Below are 12,696 nucleotides of genomic sequence, written 5' to 3'. Positions count from 1 at the left end.
ATATATATACATATACAATAAATATTTTCACAAAATCAAGACAAAAAGATCAAAATGAGAGCATGTTTTCATATTCGTCACAATTGTTTCACAACCATTCGGACAATTTCAAACATTATGCAACTCAAAAATATTCCAAAATAGCCTCTCTTCAGATGGTGAAATACACTATTTAATGTACATAAAAAAAACACATCCCTATTAAAAAAATCAAGCAGTTAGACCTACCTACACCCCTATCTTCCAAGTCTTTTTGGTTTTATTATTTTCTGTTTGCCATGGAATTTATGAATTGTCCTATTTTTATATTTCTACTTTTTAAATTATATTTTGACCAATTATCTCTTATGTTACAATAATACTTAAGTGATTATTTTTCTTCTCTAAATTATTTAATTCATTTATTTTATAAATACCGAACTACACCTCCAAAATCTAATTTAAATTTATATATATTTTATGAAAGTTTTGTATCATCTGTGTACATTTACGATTACACAACTGATTTTATTTAATTACTAGTGGGAGGGGGGTACTCGACGTTGCCCGGGTGTTTGGAGGGGTGTGTGTTAAAAAAATGTTGGCCGGGTAAAAGAAAAAAAAAAGTTTTAGTAGGAAGGTAGGATTGAACCCCGAAGCCTTGATGCGAAGATGGAAATGAAAGAGAAAAAAAGCCAGACGCCTAATCATCTCAGCCACAAGAGGAGAGGAACTGATAAGCGCGTTAAGCAAAGGTTTATAAAGCGAAATAAACAGGTGCGAGGAAGTGGCGTGATATCTGACCTAGTTTTGCGCTGCAAGCCAGATCATTAGCTTTTCGAAGATACGGCGAGCTGATAAAAGTTAGGCAAATTAAATACACACGCGACCCCCATTGTTAAGTTGTAGATATTATCATTTAGACATGATATAAAAAGTTTTAAGAAGGAGCGACCCCCCCCCCAAGAAGGCCTTGGAAAAAGCCTTTTGCATACATCCACAAAAAGCGAACATACATACATACATACACACACATTTTCGCTTTTATATATAGAGATTTCTTAAAAAAGAATTGTAATTTAAAGTTAATCAAAAAAATGTAAGTTAACATTTGTTTTCATTCTATACTAGCTATGTCAGTGATTTAAATTTAAAAAATTTATCTTATTAATGTTTATTGTTATATGAGCATTCTATTTTAAGTAGCATATGTTTTTCTTTTCAGTGGTCTTATTAAATCCTTCACATTGCAAGGGAGATAACTCCGATTTATAAATTTTAGTCAATTTGCCAATCTTTTTAAGTTTAAGGTATTCATATTTTAATATTTTGACTTGAGCATTATTAACCTCCCTCATTTAATTTTAAGCTTATAATTCTAACATTAAATTCACTACACTAATCTCTTAAGTTACTCATTTATTTTCAAAATTTAACATTTTTGATTTATTTTACTCCATCTTAGCCTACAAGTCACACTAACTTGTAATTCTTTTAATTTTGGATTTTTTCTTACCTTTCTTGTGCTATTGTAATTACGTGGGTGCAATTTTATTATCCCTCACGATTGTTCAAACCAAACCTCCTATTTCACACATTAAGGTTATAATTATTTTATTTCCTGTATGTAAAGTTAAAGATCTACTTATTTATTTATTTATTGCATTATTTTGAATTTTTAATATTAAATTTATGAAATCCCCTTACACATTTACATTTCACCCTCAATACATTCTGTAGATTTTTTCTTTATAAATTTATTTCAGTCAGGCTTTAGACATGATAGCAGGAATTTATTCCTATGAAGACAGCTTTGTATAGCATCTAATTTTTTCTTTAAGATTTCTTCCTTAGAATTCACTAATTTAGTATGCTTCAAGTAAGTACAGATTACATCTTTTTGATTTACTTGGTTTATACTTTCTACCCTTAACTAGTATTTTAATTGAAACTATTTTTTATTTTTATATAGTTCCCTAACTCAATCACCTAATTTAACTGTGTTCCTCTTTTTATTTAATAATGATTTTTGTTCTATCCTCATTTCTATCATTATCTCCATCCCTACTTGGGTCATTCTCAGGCCCAATTTTAAATAATGCAACATGGTTTCTGAATCTGTCCTTTAAAAAAAAAACTAGGTATACCTTCTTACTATTATCTACCTTCACTTCACATTTGCACAAAATTTCAGGAATTAAGCAGTTGCCCTCCAGTTGGCATTCATTAGGTATTCTACAGTTATATTTTCTCCCCAAATTTAGTTCATCAGATTCAATCCCATTGTTAGTCACTAGTTTGTTTAGTTTACTATTATTGGAGCCTATTATAGTGTTGGCTAGATTGGCAGTTGTTAAGAATGAAAGTTTCACTGTGTTCTTAATTATTTTACGGAAGTTTTTATCAATTGTTTTTTAAAATTCTTCAGGGATATTGTTTTGAATATGTTCACTAAATGGGGGATTAAACCAGACTTGTTTTTTTGTGTCTATTTCTCTTATTCCTAATATTATTGTCACCATTATATGCTTCATTATTATTTTTAATTTCCTTCTTTTTATTCTTCTTCTTATTATTTCCATACCTATTTTCATTCTTCCCGTTTCTTATTTCTTTCATTGTCATGTTGTATGATATGGTGTTTTCTGCTATTTCTATTATTCATCTTCTCTGTGTATTCGATTTTTTCACAAAAATATTTTATGAATGCCTAATTATATTGATTATAAAAACTTGAAGCTTACTAATTGAGTCATTTTATTTTTGACTTAAATTTTATTAGTATATGAGCAATTACCGAATTTTGATATATTTGAATATATTAAAATATTTGGTTAAAAAATATTAAGTTATATAATCACCATTTTTTAATGCTTAAAAGCTACTTAAGGATAACAATTATTGGGTTGGAGAGGTAGACAGGGAGATACCAAGGAGATTTGTAATGATGGCAGAGAAATTGATTTTTATAGAGGACTTATGAGGCAGAATTTGTTTATATTGAAACTTGAAAACGGCAGCCCCAAACTAGTATATTCTACAGATGGGCAGTTCTAGAAAAGAAACAATGCTCATGGAAGTTTCGCTTAGTTCTAGGTACACAGAGAAAGAAAAGGAATTTATTAACAATGGTTGTAGCTAGATAAGTTTTTGTGGTGAATGTTTTACAGTTGTAAGCACAGAACGAAAAACAAAATGGAAAATATGATGGAAATAAATAACTAAAGCAAACTGTACTGCCTATTAAAACTAGGTTTCATTTATTGTGATTGTCAATACACATAAAGTATATTTTATTATTTTAGCCTAGTGCATCCGATTTTGTGGAAAAGTGTATTTAGCAACAGAGTATACTTCCATGAGGGCACGCATAAGTTTTTTTTTGTTTGCTGTGGATCCGATGAAGAGACTCAAATTAAGTAACAATTGAATAATGATCAGATCCTGATGTTTCTACTTTTTTTTTATTTATCTTTCTTCATTATGTCTTGTGATAAGAGTGAACACAGCATTAAAAAAACGAGGCTAATGAAGGGAATTTCTTTTCACACATGTTTGTTAATTGCACTTGTACATCGAACAATACCCTCATCCTTCTCTTGTTTCAGAAGTTCTTCCATTTTTTTTTTAACAGATATTTTATTGATTTATTCTATTTTGATTAAAATGCTGTGTCATTCTTTCTAAAATATTAAATTATTCAGGAAGAACGTTTTATAATATGCATTTCTTGTTTTTTAAAATTTTTTACATACATCATATAAATACATATAACAATGCATATCAAGAAAATTAATGCGTAGAAATATCTTTTAAATGTGACAAAGACAGTTCTATGGAAATAATTAATAAATTTATCAAAGACTCGCATACTGGTTATTGCCAGAAGTGTGTACTCAGCATATTTGTTTATTATACACCTTACAAATATTAGGTTGGTGCAAAATTAATGTCGTTTTTAAATGTTCAACGTCATGTCAAAAAAACAGCATTATTATTGAACCAACCTAATAGCACCTACATGTCTCTGTAAAACTGAATAAAATAAAAGTTGTCAGATTTTTTTTCTACAAATTGAATTTTTCCAATCTTTTTCTACTTTAATTCATTATTTTATGATTGTGTGTATTGATAAAAAATTCTAAGTTATCAGTACAAATATAATTAGGTTTTAACTTACTTTTTATTAAATAAATTATTGACTGGGCTATTTGTAGGAAAATGTTTATTAATGAAGTTTATATTTCAACTATCTCAATAGCTTTGTACTCAGATGCCTGTGTAGGCTTAAATAAACAGACTATAATGACAAAATTAAAAACAATAAATAAATTTATTTTTTTTAGAACAGACAACATATTTTTCTATTTAAATAAATCATATTTTCATATAAGAAGTATTTGCATAAAACTAATTTACTTCAAATGAATTTGATAAATTTGAGATTTTTTTAAAATTCCATTTTCACCCTAAACAAAGCACAGTTGCCATTCTGATGTAGAGAGCTACTATTGGGGACATAAGTTGTAGGGATACTATGTAGGGAGTTGAGCAGCAAGATGTCTGTTCACATTACACTTGAACTTCTGTATATTAGTACAGTTGGAAACACAGGACCCCAAAAGAGAGTTCCAGAATCTAGCAGATCTGGGGAAGAAACTATTACAGTTTCTTACATCTAGGAATCTCTACTGTGTAGGAGTGGGATTTTGCCGAGTGTCGGGTTTGTCGGGGTATTTACATTGAGAGGGTATAAGGGCTTGCAGTGTGTCAGAGCATCCACGATTAAAATATTTGCAGAACAGGCAGAGAGATGCAACATTTCATCGATGGGACAGAGGCTGAAGCTTAGATGACAGTTCAGGACCTATCAGGTTGGCGACTCTCTTTTGAACCCTTTCCAAGAGTGAGAGACTAGTAGCAGATGCACCAGCCCAAATGTGGCAACAACACGTCATACATGAGCGAATGGTGGCCTTATAGAGGTAAAGGATACTTTCAGGCGTAAGTAACTTTCTAGCACGGAAGAGAGAGCCCACCTTCGCAGTGGCCCTGGCAATGCTCTCAATGTATCTGCTTCAACTCATGTTCCCTGTGAACGTTAAGACGAAGAGTTTGAAAGAAGTACTTTCAGGTAATGTATCTTTCACCATGGCTATTGATGGTAGAGAAGGTTTCGTGTAATTATTGAAGGAAACCAGCTTAGTCTTGGCAGCATTGAATGAGACCATCCATTTTTGCCCCCATTCCACTACAGACTGGAGGTCTTCCTCTAGTGTTTCTGCCAGTTCCTTAGATATGTGTTCATTTGTTTTCCCTTTGCGCTTCTTATAGAGCATGATGTCATCAGCAAATATACTCATCTCAGAGAAAATTTTATCAGGGAGGTCATTTATGAATATTAGCAATAATAAAGGTCCAAGGATAGACCCCTGAGGTACACCCGCATTTATATCATATTGTTTAGACATATGACCACAGAGGACAACCTAGATTCTTCTCTTATTTAAAAAGGATTTAATTATGTTGAGTATTTGTTCAGTGATACCATACGAGAGGCGTGCAATAAGTAATGCCCCTGACCCACTTCCCATAGCAGTAGAGCAATGAAACTTGGCACAGTTATTAGTCTTTCTCTACATATGAACCACCCAGAGTTATGCATTTCTCCCATCGTTTGATGCAGCTCTGGAGACCGTTTTTGTAGAACACCCCAGGTTGGTCCTCCAACCACAACATGACTTCAGAAATCAAGGCTGCATCATCTGAGAAACGCTTTCCTTTCAAAAACAACTTCATGGCTGGGAAGAGATGAAAGTCAGAGGGTGTAAGGTCAGGAGAGTAGGGAGGATGGGGGAGTATTTCATAGCCACATGCTCATGCTTCTGATCTGGCGACATGCGAGTTGTGGACTGGAGCGTTGTTCTGTAGGAGGAGGGTACATTTGCTGATCTTGCCCCGCCTCTTGATTTTGCTAGCTTCCCTTAATTTCCTCAAAAGTGAAGCATAATAGGCTCCTGTAATTGTGGTAACCTTTGCCAGGAAATCTGTCATCACTACTCCGTCCTGGTCCCAGGAGACTGTGAGCATGACCTTGCCAGCGAAGGGCTGCACCCTTGCCTCCTTTGGAGGTGGTGAGTCCAAGTGCTTCCACTGCATTGACTGGGCTTTGGTCTCTGGATCATAGTGATTGACCCAGGTTTCATCCTGTGTAATCAGTCTTTAGAAAAACTTTGCCTCATCTTCTTGGCACATCTCCAAATTCATCCTCGACCACTCAATGTGTTCTTGCTTCTGGAATGGTGTAAGCAACCTGGGAATCCATCTGGCAGACAACTTATGCATATGCAAATGGTCATGAATGATAGTTTCCACAGATCCTGTACTAATCTTGACATCTTGGGCTATTTGGCAAATAGTAATGCGCCGATCTTTCAAAATGGCAGCCTCAACTTGACGGACAGATGCCTCATCAATGACAGAAAGGGGGCGACCAGGTCTGGGAGCTGTTTCCATCGACTTCCGGCCATGTTTGAATTCATGATGCCAGCGTTTTACAAGGTCATATGATGGGGCATTATCACCATAAGTTTCTTTCATTTCATCAAAAGTCTCCTGTGGTGTGCGTCCTTTCAAATACAAAAACCGAATCACTGCCCGACATTCAACAGGCTCCATTTCACACCTGACTCAGTTCAAACACCTGTAAAACAGAAACCACAAATAATTCAGAGCTGTAATTTGCCATATAACCCGTAGAGATATAAATCATTGCACCTGCAAAATTTCAGCTGGATCAGACAACTGGAAGTGGGTCAGGGGCATTACTTATTGCATGCCCCTCATATGATCTAATTTTCCTGAGAAGACCATTGTGCCATACCCTGTCAAAAGTCTTAGATATACCTAGGGCTACCGCTCTACCCTCCCCTGTTTTGTCCTGTGTATGGTATATGCGTTCAGAGATTACAGATAAGATATCTGCTGTAGAACGGGCTTGCCTAAACCCATATTGTTGATCGGTCAGAAGTTTAGCAGGTGTAAGGTGATGGACTAGAACTTGGTTAATTATGGACTCAAATATTTTGGTGAACAGTGAGAGGCGGCTAATAGGGTGATAATTTAAGTGGTCAGTTCTTTCGCCAGAATTCTTGTAAACTGGTACCACAGAAGCAGTTTTCCAGCAGTCAGGAAAGCAAGATTTGCCAAGGCATTTGTTGTAAAGTTTGAAGAGGACCGAAGCAACCTCAGCAGAGGATTTTTTTTATTAGCAGAGACAGGATGAGATAGGCACCAAATGCTTTGGAGGTGTCTAGGTCGTCTCATTTGCGCACTGTTCAGCTGGAAGAGAAAGGATATTTCCCCATGGAGTATCTCTAATTAGATCCCTGATGGGTTCCCAGTCAGCCTTCTTATAATACTTTGTCATTTTGAGCAATGGCTCTTTAGTTTTGGGTCGAGAATTAAGGGTGATTTCTACCATTATCATAGTGTGATCAGCATTCCTGAGTAGGCTATGGGCATTCGTTACACAATTATCGGGACTGTGGTCAAAAATAGATCTAGAAGTGAGGCATGTTGATCTTGCTGATCTGGAAAATATGTCGGAAATGTAACCGTCTGTGATAGGGAATGAGATATAGAGAAGCTATGTGTTATGCTACCAGCTGTGTCTGTGTAAGTAGAGAATCCAAGCCAATTAATGTGGTGGACATTGAAGTCACCAAATGTACTTGTGCACTAGTATCGAGGGAAAGTGCTGTATCAATACTGTCAGAAACTTGGTTGATTAGCATACAGTCTTGGGTCGAGAGAGAGTGGTAGAGAAAATATAAGCAGCTAATGCTATGTTGCATGTTAACTCTAAAGCCCATAAATGTCTGGTCATCTGATTCGTTTTATTTCTCTCATCAAAGGGATAGTGTTTTAGAATATAGTCTCCAAGTCCGTGCATATGTCTGTCTGAGTAATTACGGCAAAGAGGGAGATAACCAGGCATGTTAAAATGGTTAGAAGGAATGGAGGAATGTAGTTTAGTTTACCTTAGTGCTAAGATATCCAGGGTGTTTGCTAGGAGAAATGATTCAACATCATCTAAGTTAGTTCTAAGCTCGTGGATATTTGTGAATGCAAGCCTCAAGGGAGGAGGCAAATTGGTTTTGTTGGATTTTAAGCTTGGTATAATCGTAATTTTTGATTGAATTGCCATTTTATTTCATTTAAGAGTTTCAGGTTTAGGCTGAGAGGTGCTGGACAAAGTGGTTTTGTGGAATACCAAACATGCAGCACAAGTAGACCATCAGCCGATTCCTCATCTACAGGATTGTTGTCTTGGGAAAGCCCACCGGAGATGGGTGCAGGGTCCCTTTCCATGCGCAGCATGGCACTACAATCATCCTGATATTATGATGGAGCAGCCACTCTAAACGCTACCAATGAGTTAGGGCTCCTGTACTATGTCGGAAACAGCAGCCAGAAACTCTTAATCCATTACCCTCAGCCCATCAGACAAAAATCAACCCAATCCAATTGCATTGGCATATACAGGACTCAAGCACCCCTAAAGTGCCTAATTTTAGGGGATGGTATGTGACAAGAGCAGGGAATGTTGCTGATTGCCCTAGTCAGGAAACAAGCTCGACCACTGGGTGTTTCTGTCAAATCCCTGTGATCACATCTCTGCGCTTGGTCAATAGGCAGAGAAGGAGTATAGACAGAGCCTATCTACTCCTTAAGCAGTTTAAGTTGGCAAACCAGTAATTTGTTCGAGTCACCAGTTCTAGAAAGGTTGTCGTCCAGGACTGAAGAGGCCTTCCTCCCCTAGGTTCAGAGTTTTCCTTCTAGACAGATGACTTGAAAAGATTTACAGGTCCATCAGCACCTGGCTCTTGCACCTGGGTTCTAAACCAGCTATTTCTGGGACCCTGCATGGGTAGTTAATGTTAATGGTTTAGTTATTAAAGGTAATATATCTACTGAAAAATTACACTCCTCAGAATAATTAAAAAGGATATTACTATGCTTTCCATTTCATTCTTACTGGAATAGGGGATAAGTATAAATTCATACAGTAGAAGCAACTAATTTTGCAACTGGTTGGTTTGAGATGGAGTTAATATTTGATTAAATATTATTCATATGTTAGTTTAGGAATAAGATAACATGTTAAAGTTTGATTAAATTGATATTAGGGATAAAAGTAAAGTTTGATGCCCAAACTCTTTAAGACGATAGGAAGGAAAATAAAATGTATCTACTCAATATAGAGTAAAGTAACGACATATCTATGATTTGAAGTACAATTCAGTACAGGTATATCTGGAAGTAAGGTATAAGCTATGACATACTCAAAATTATAAGTTAGTATGAATACAATTATGCCATATTTGCAGTAGATACGAACATATAGAAATTGTAGATATTAAGTATATTTCTTAATAAAGTTCTTTTGGCTCCTAACAGAGAAAGGTAACTTTGCCTTTTGTTTAAAATTCAGAATTGTATTTTGCATAACAAAAAGTATCGGCTCAGTTTTTTGTATATTACTTTTTGTATTGCTTTCACCCATCTACGGGGAAGGGATATAGAGATTGCTATTTAATACAAATCACTTTAAATCTAAGTACAAAACTATGGCTAATAAGTATCTATTTTATAGCTAAGCTATAGGATAAGAATATATGCTAATGCATTAGTAAGCAATAGAAATCTATAGATGTTTAGTGTATATTGATTTTTAAAAGGTCAACCTGCTAAAGTTAAGGACCAAAAGCTAAACCCCTCTCCAAAGGTAAGTGATTTTATAGCCGCTTGGTAAGAAGTGCAATTAGTTAATTTTCAGGAGAAATGATTACAACTTTCAAAATACAGTATAAATACACATTAGAATATACAGATTTTGGGGTAGAGTTTAGGAGTATAAAAATTTGGGATAATGTTTATCATGCAAAACAGACACAGGTAGTTGTCTTCGAGGCAAAGTATCAATTGGATATGCGTAGCATTACTAGCAGCACCATTTGCTCAATTTTGAGAGAAACAATTAAACATCTATACAGTATGGATAATTTAATATATTTTAGTTATCTAGCATATATTATTTAAGTAGCGATATAACTATGAAAATATATTTCAATGCAGGTATAACTGGAAGTAAGGTATAAGCTATCGAAGATCCAGTATAAGTAATTTGATATAAAATAGTATTATGGACATTTAGCATATACGAAGTTGTAGATATTAAGTATATTACTTAATAAAGTTCTTCTGTCCTCTAATTTTTAAAGATAAATTCTCGTTTCATTAAATTCAGAAATTTATTTTGCATAATCATTATTAGCAGCTTTTTTTCCTGATAGAAATCAAGAAATAGCTTGTGCTAAGGACAAAATAAAGTTGTTCATGTACATTAGGGTTCAAAAGAAGATGTTAAAGTATTGGTTAGCACAGAACTTTTGTAGTGACTAGTCAGGATGAAAATAGAAAATTAATTTATCATGATTTTTCCCGTTTTTTTGGGGGGAGGGGCCGAAATTCAATTGATTGGTTGGCTGTTTTTGTTTTACAGCATATCAACCCTTTTCAGGTTATTTAATGCCGGATCCAGTGATTTCGAAGAACAATTTTTTAATAGAGTAGATTTGTTTTTTTTTAGTCGGTTTCTATTTAACCCATAGTTGGGACTCTAACAGGTACTACCACTCCGGATCGGAGTGGACCTGGGAGCAATGGCAATTAAAGGGTGGCTCCACACTCCCCAAACCCGCAAGCTGGGGCCTCACCATCGGATATAGTTTAAGGTTATATCCAGGAGCGAAATTCAATTGAGAAAACAGAAAAGATAACAAAAAATAAAAACACAGCACGTTTGCAGTGCTTAGGATTTCAACATGTTTCGTTGTGATATTGCATGCGTTTTTATTTTCTCTTATATCTGGGGTTCCACACTAGGTTTATTAACACACTTGGATTGTTGGTAAGATAATACAATAGCATACTTAAATAAAGTTCTGTCATCTTCTATCCAAACAGATTAGAATTCAGATATTAAGTATCGTACTTTAATAAAGTTCTTCTAGGTGCTAACGTTTCAAAAAATAAAAATCCGCGTTACAATGAATATAATACCTGTATCAGCATGGGGAATAAACTCATTATTTTGTATTAATTTAGATTTGAAGTAGTTTGAAAACTGGTTTAGTAACAATAAAAAAAATACAGTAATAATGCATTATTAAAATACAAGGAGATAGTTAAGTATAGAATTAGGATGATAAATATTGCAGGAGAGATATAGACATATTTTTTTGATGGGGGTGTCTATTTTTTTCTTGGGGACGAGGGATTTTAATTAGTAGACATTTAAGACGTTGAAACGAAATTAAAATAAAAAATAAGAATAAGAGAAAAAAAAGAGATGAATAAATAATTAAAACAGAAAAGTCTTTTTTAAAAACACCCTTGTCAAAAGAAAAAATTTAAAAACCTCAAAATGAACACTTTTGAAATGTTGATTTTAAGTCAACACGAATTAGAAGTGGGATAAACATGTTTCATAAATTCTTACAAAAATGAACATTATTGAAATGTTTGTTTTAATTGAACTTGCAAATGCCTGCCATCAAACACTATTCCGGTGAATTACCCTTACTTTAAATAAAAGTCTCAATATTATTTTGCGTACTTTCAAAACAAAGAATAGTTTTAACTATTATCTCGACTTGAAAATAAACATTAATTATTTTCTTTTGCTTTAAATAATTGAGAATCCCAATTATAAAGAAATCACAGGGCAATGATTCGGTGGATATGCAACATAAAGCCAGACACTTTCAAAACATCAGGTCAGACACTGGACTTGAGAAATCGGCCATCCCAAAACTTCTTGATGTTTAAATAAGGGTAAACTATCTTCACTAGTTTGGGCAGCGAGGAGCAGACCTACAACTGGACAGTAAAAAGTCTGATATATTAAAACCTGGAAAGAAATCCTCAGGCAAAACCTTAAACAGTGATAAATGTAAACAATCAATCCCTACAATCGTGAGCACTGGAGACTTTGTATAAGTACAGCTAGACAGCATCGGACCTCTTGTCGAAGGAAACAGACAATGAACTTGGACAGATAGATTAAATTCTAATCAAAATTTACAATATTCAAAAGTGATGCTTTCATTTGGATAATTACTCAACTTTAAAAATCAAGGTCAGACAAATGCTGTTAAATTACATATGGTAATATAAGGAACAATATGCATTAAAATATGTAAGTTTTATATTTCATGCTTGATCATGAAATTCATTCTTTAGATGCCTCAAAGAAGATCTTTAATGCGGCATTGCTCTCATTGCCAATTTTGGGTTTTGCATCATATTGGCTCAGACAACCATGAAAATGCTAGATTATTTCCTTAAAAGCTATCATTGAGTTTGATTTTATTGTTTTGTAGAAGAAAATTGTTTGTTTTTGCCTTTGCAAAACATGATTGAGTTTTGGAAAGAGAAAGGAAAAATAAGATCAATGTTTGGTGCATTTAAGTCAGGAAGCTGAAACTTTCAGACAGCCTGATCTGGTAGCACACAAATTTAATTAAAGATTTTCAAAACCATTTATAATTTGTTCTTGTACTTATGATAACATTCATTTGGGGTGGGTTGAGCTAACTCCAAGTGAATTCATTGCATCATGAGTCAAGACAGTCCTTCCAGGTTTGCCAG

The 12,696-nt window shown here is 34.3% G+C and overlaps 1 protein-coding gene across 1 annotated transcript in view; it reads right to left on the bottom strand.

Moving 5' to 3' along the window:
* LOC145259709 (meiotic recombination protein SPO11-like) overlaps positions 1-12,696 on the bottom strand; it is a 1,082,117-nt gene that overhangs the window by 618,688 nt on the left and 450,733 nt on the right. The gene's annotated exons all lie outside the window — the stretch shown is intronic.

This window comes from Euprymna scolopes, chromosome 3 (assembly GCF_053919585.1).
Source record: "Euprymna scolopes isolate OS-2025 chromosome 3, ASM5391958v1, whole genome shotgun sequence".
Taxonomy (NCBI): Eukaryota; Metazoa; Mollusca; class Cephalopoda; order Sepiida; family Sepiolidae; genus Euprymna; species Euprymna scolopes.
The sequence above is the reverse complement of the archived record's forward strand: the minus strand, read 5'-3'. Positions and strand labels throughout refer to the sequence as shown.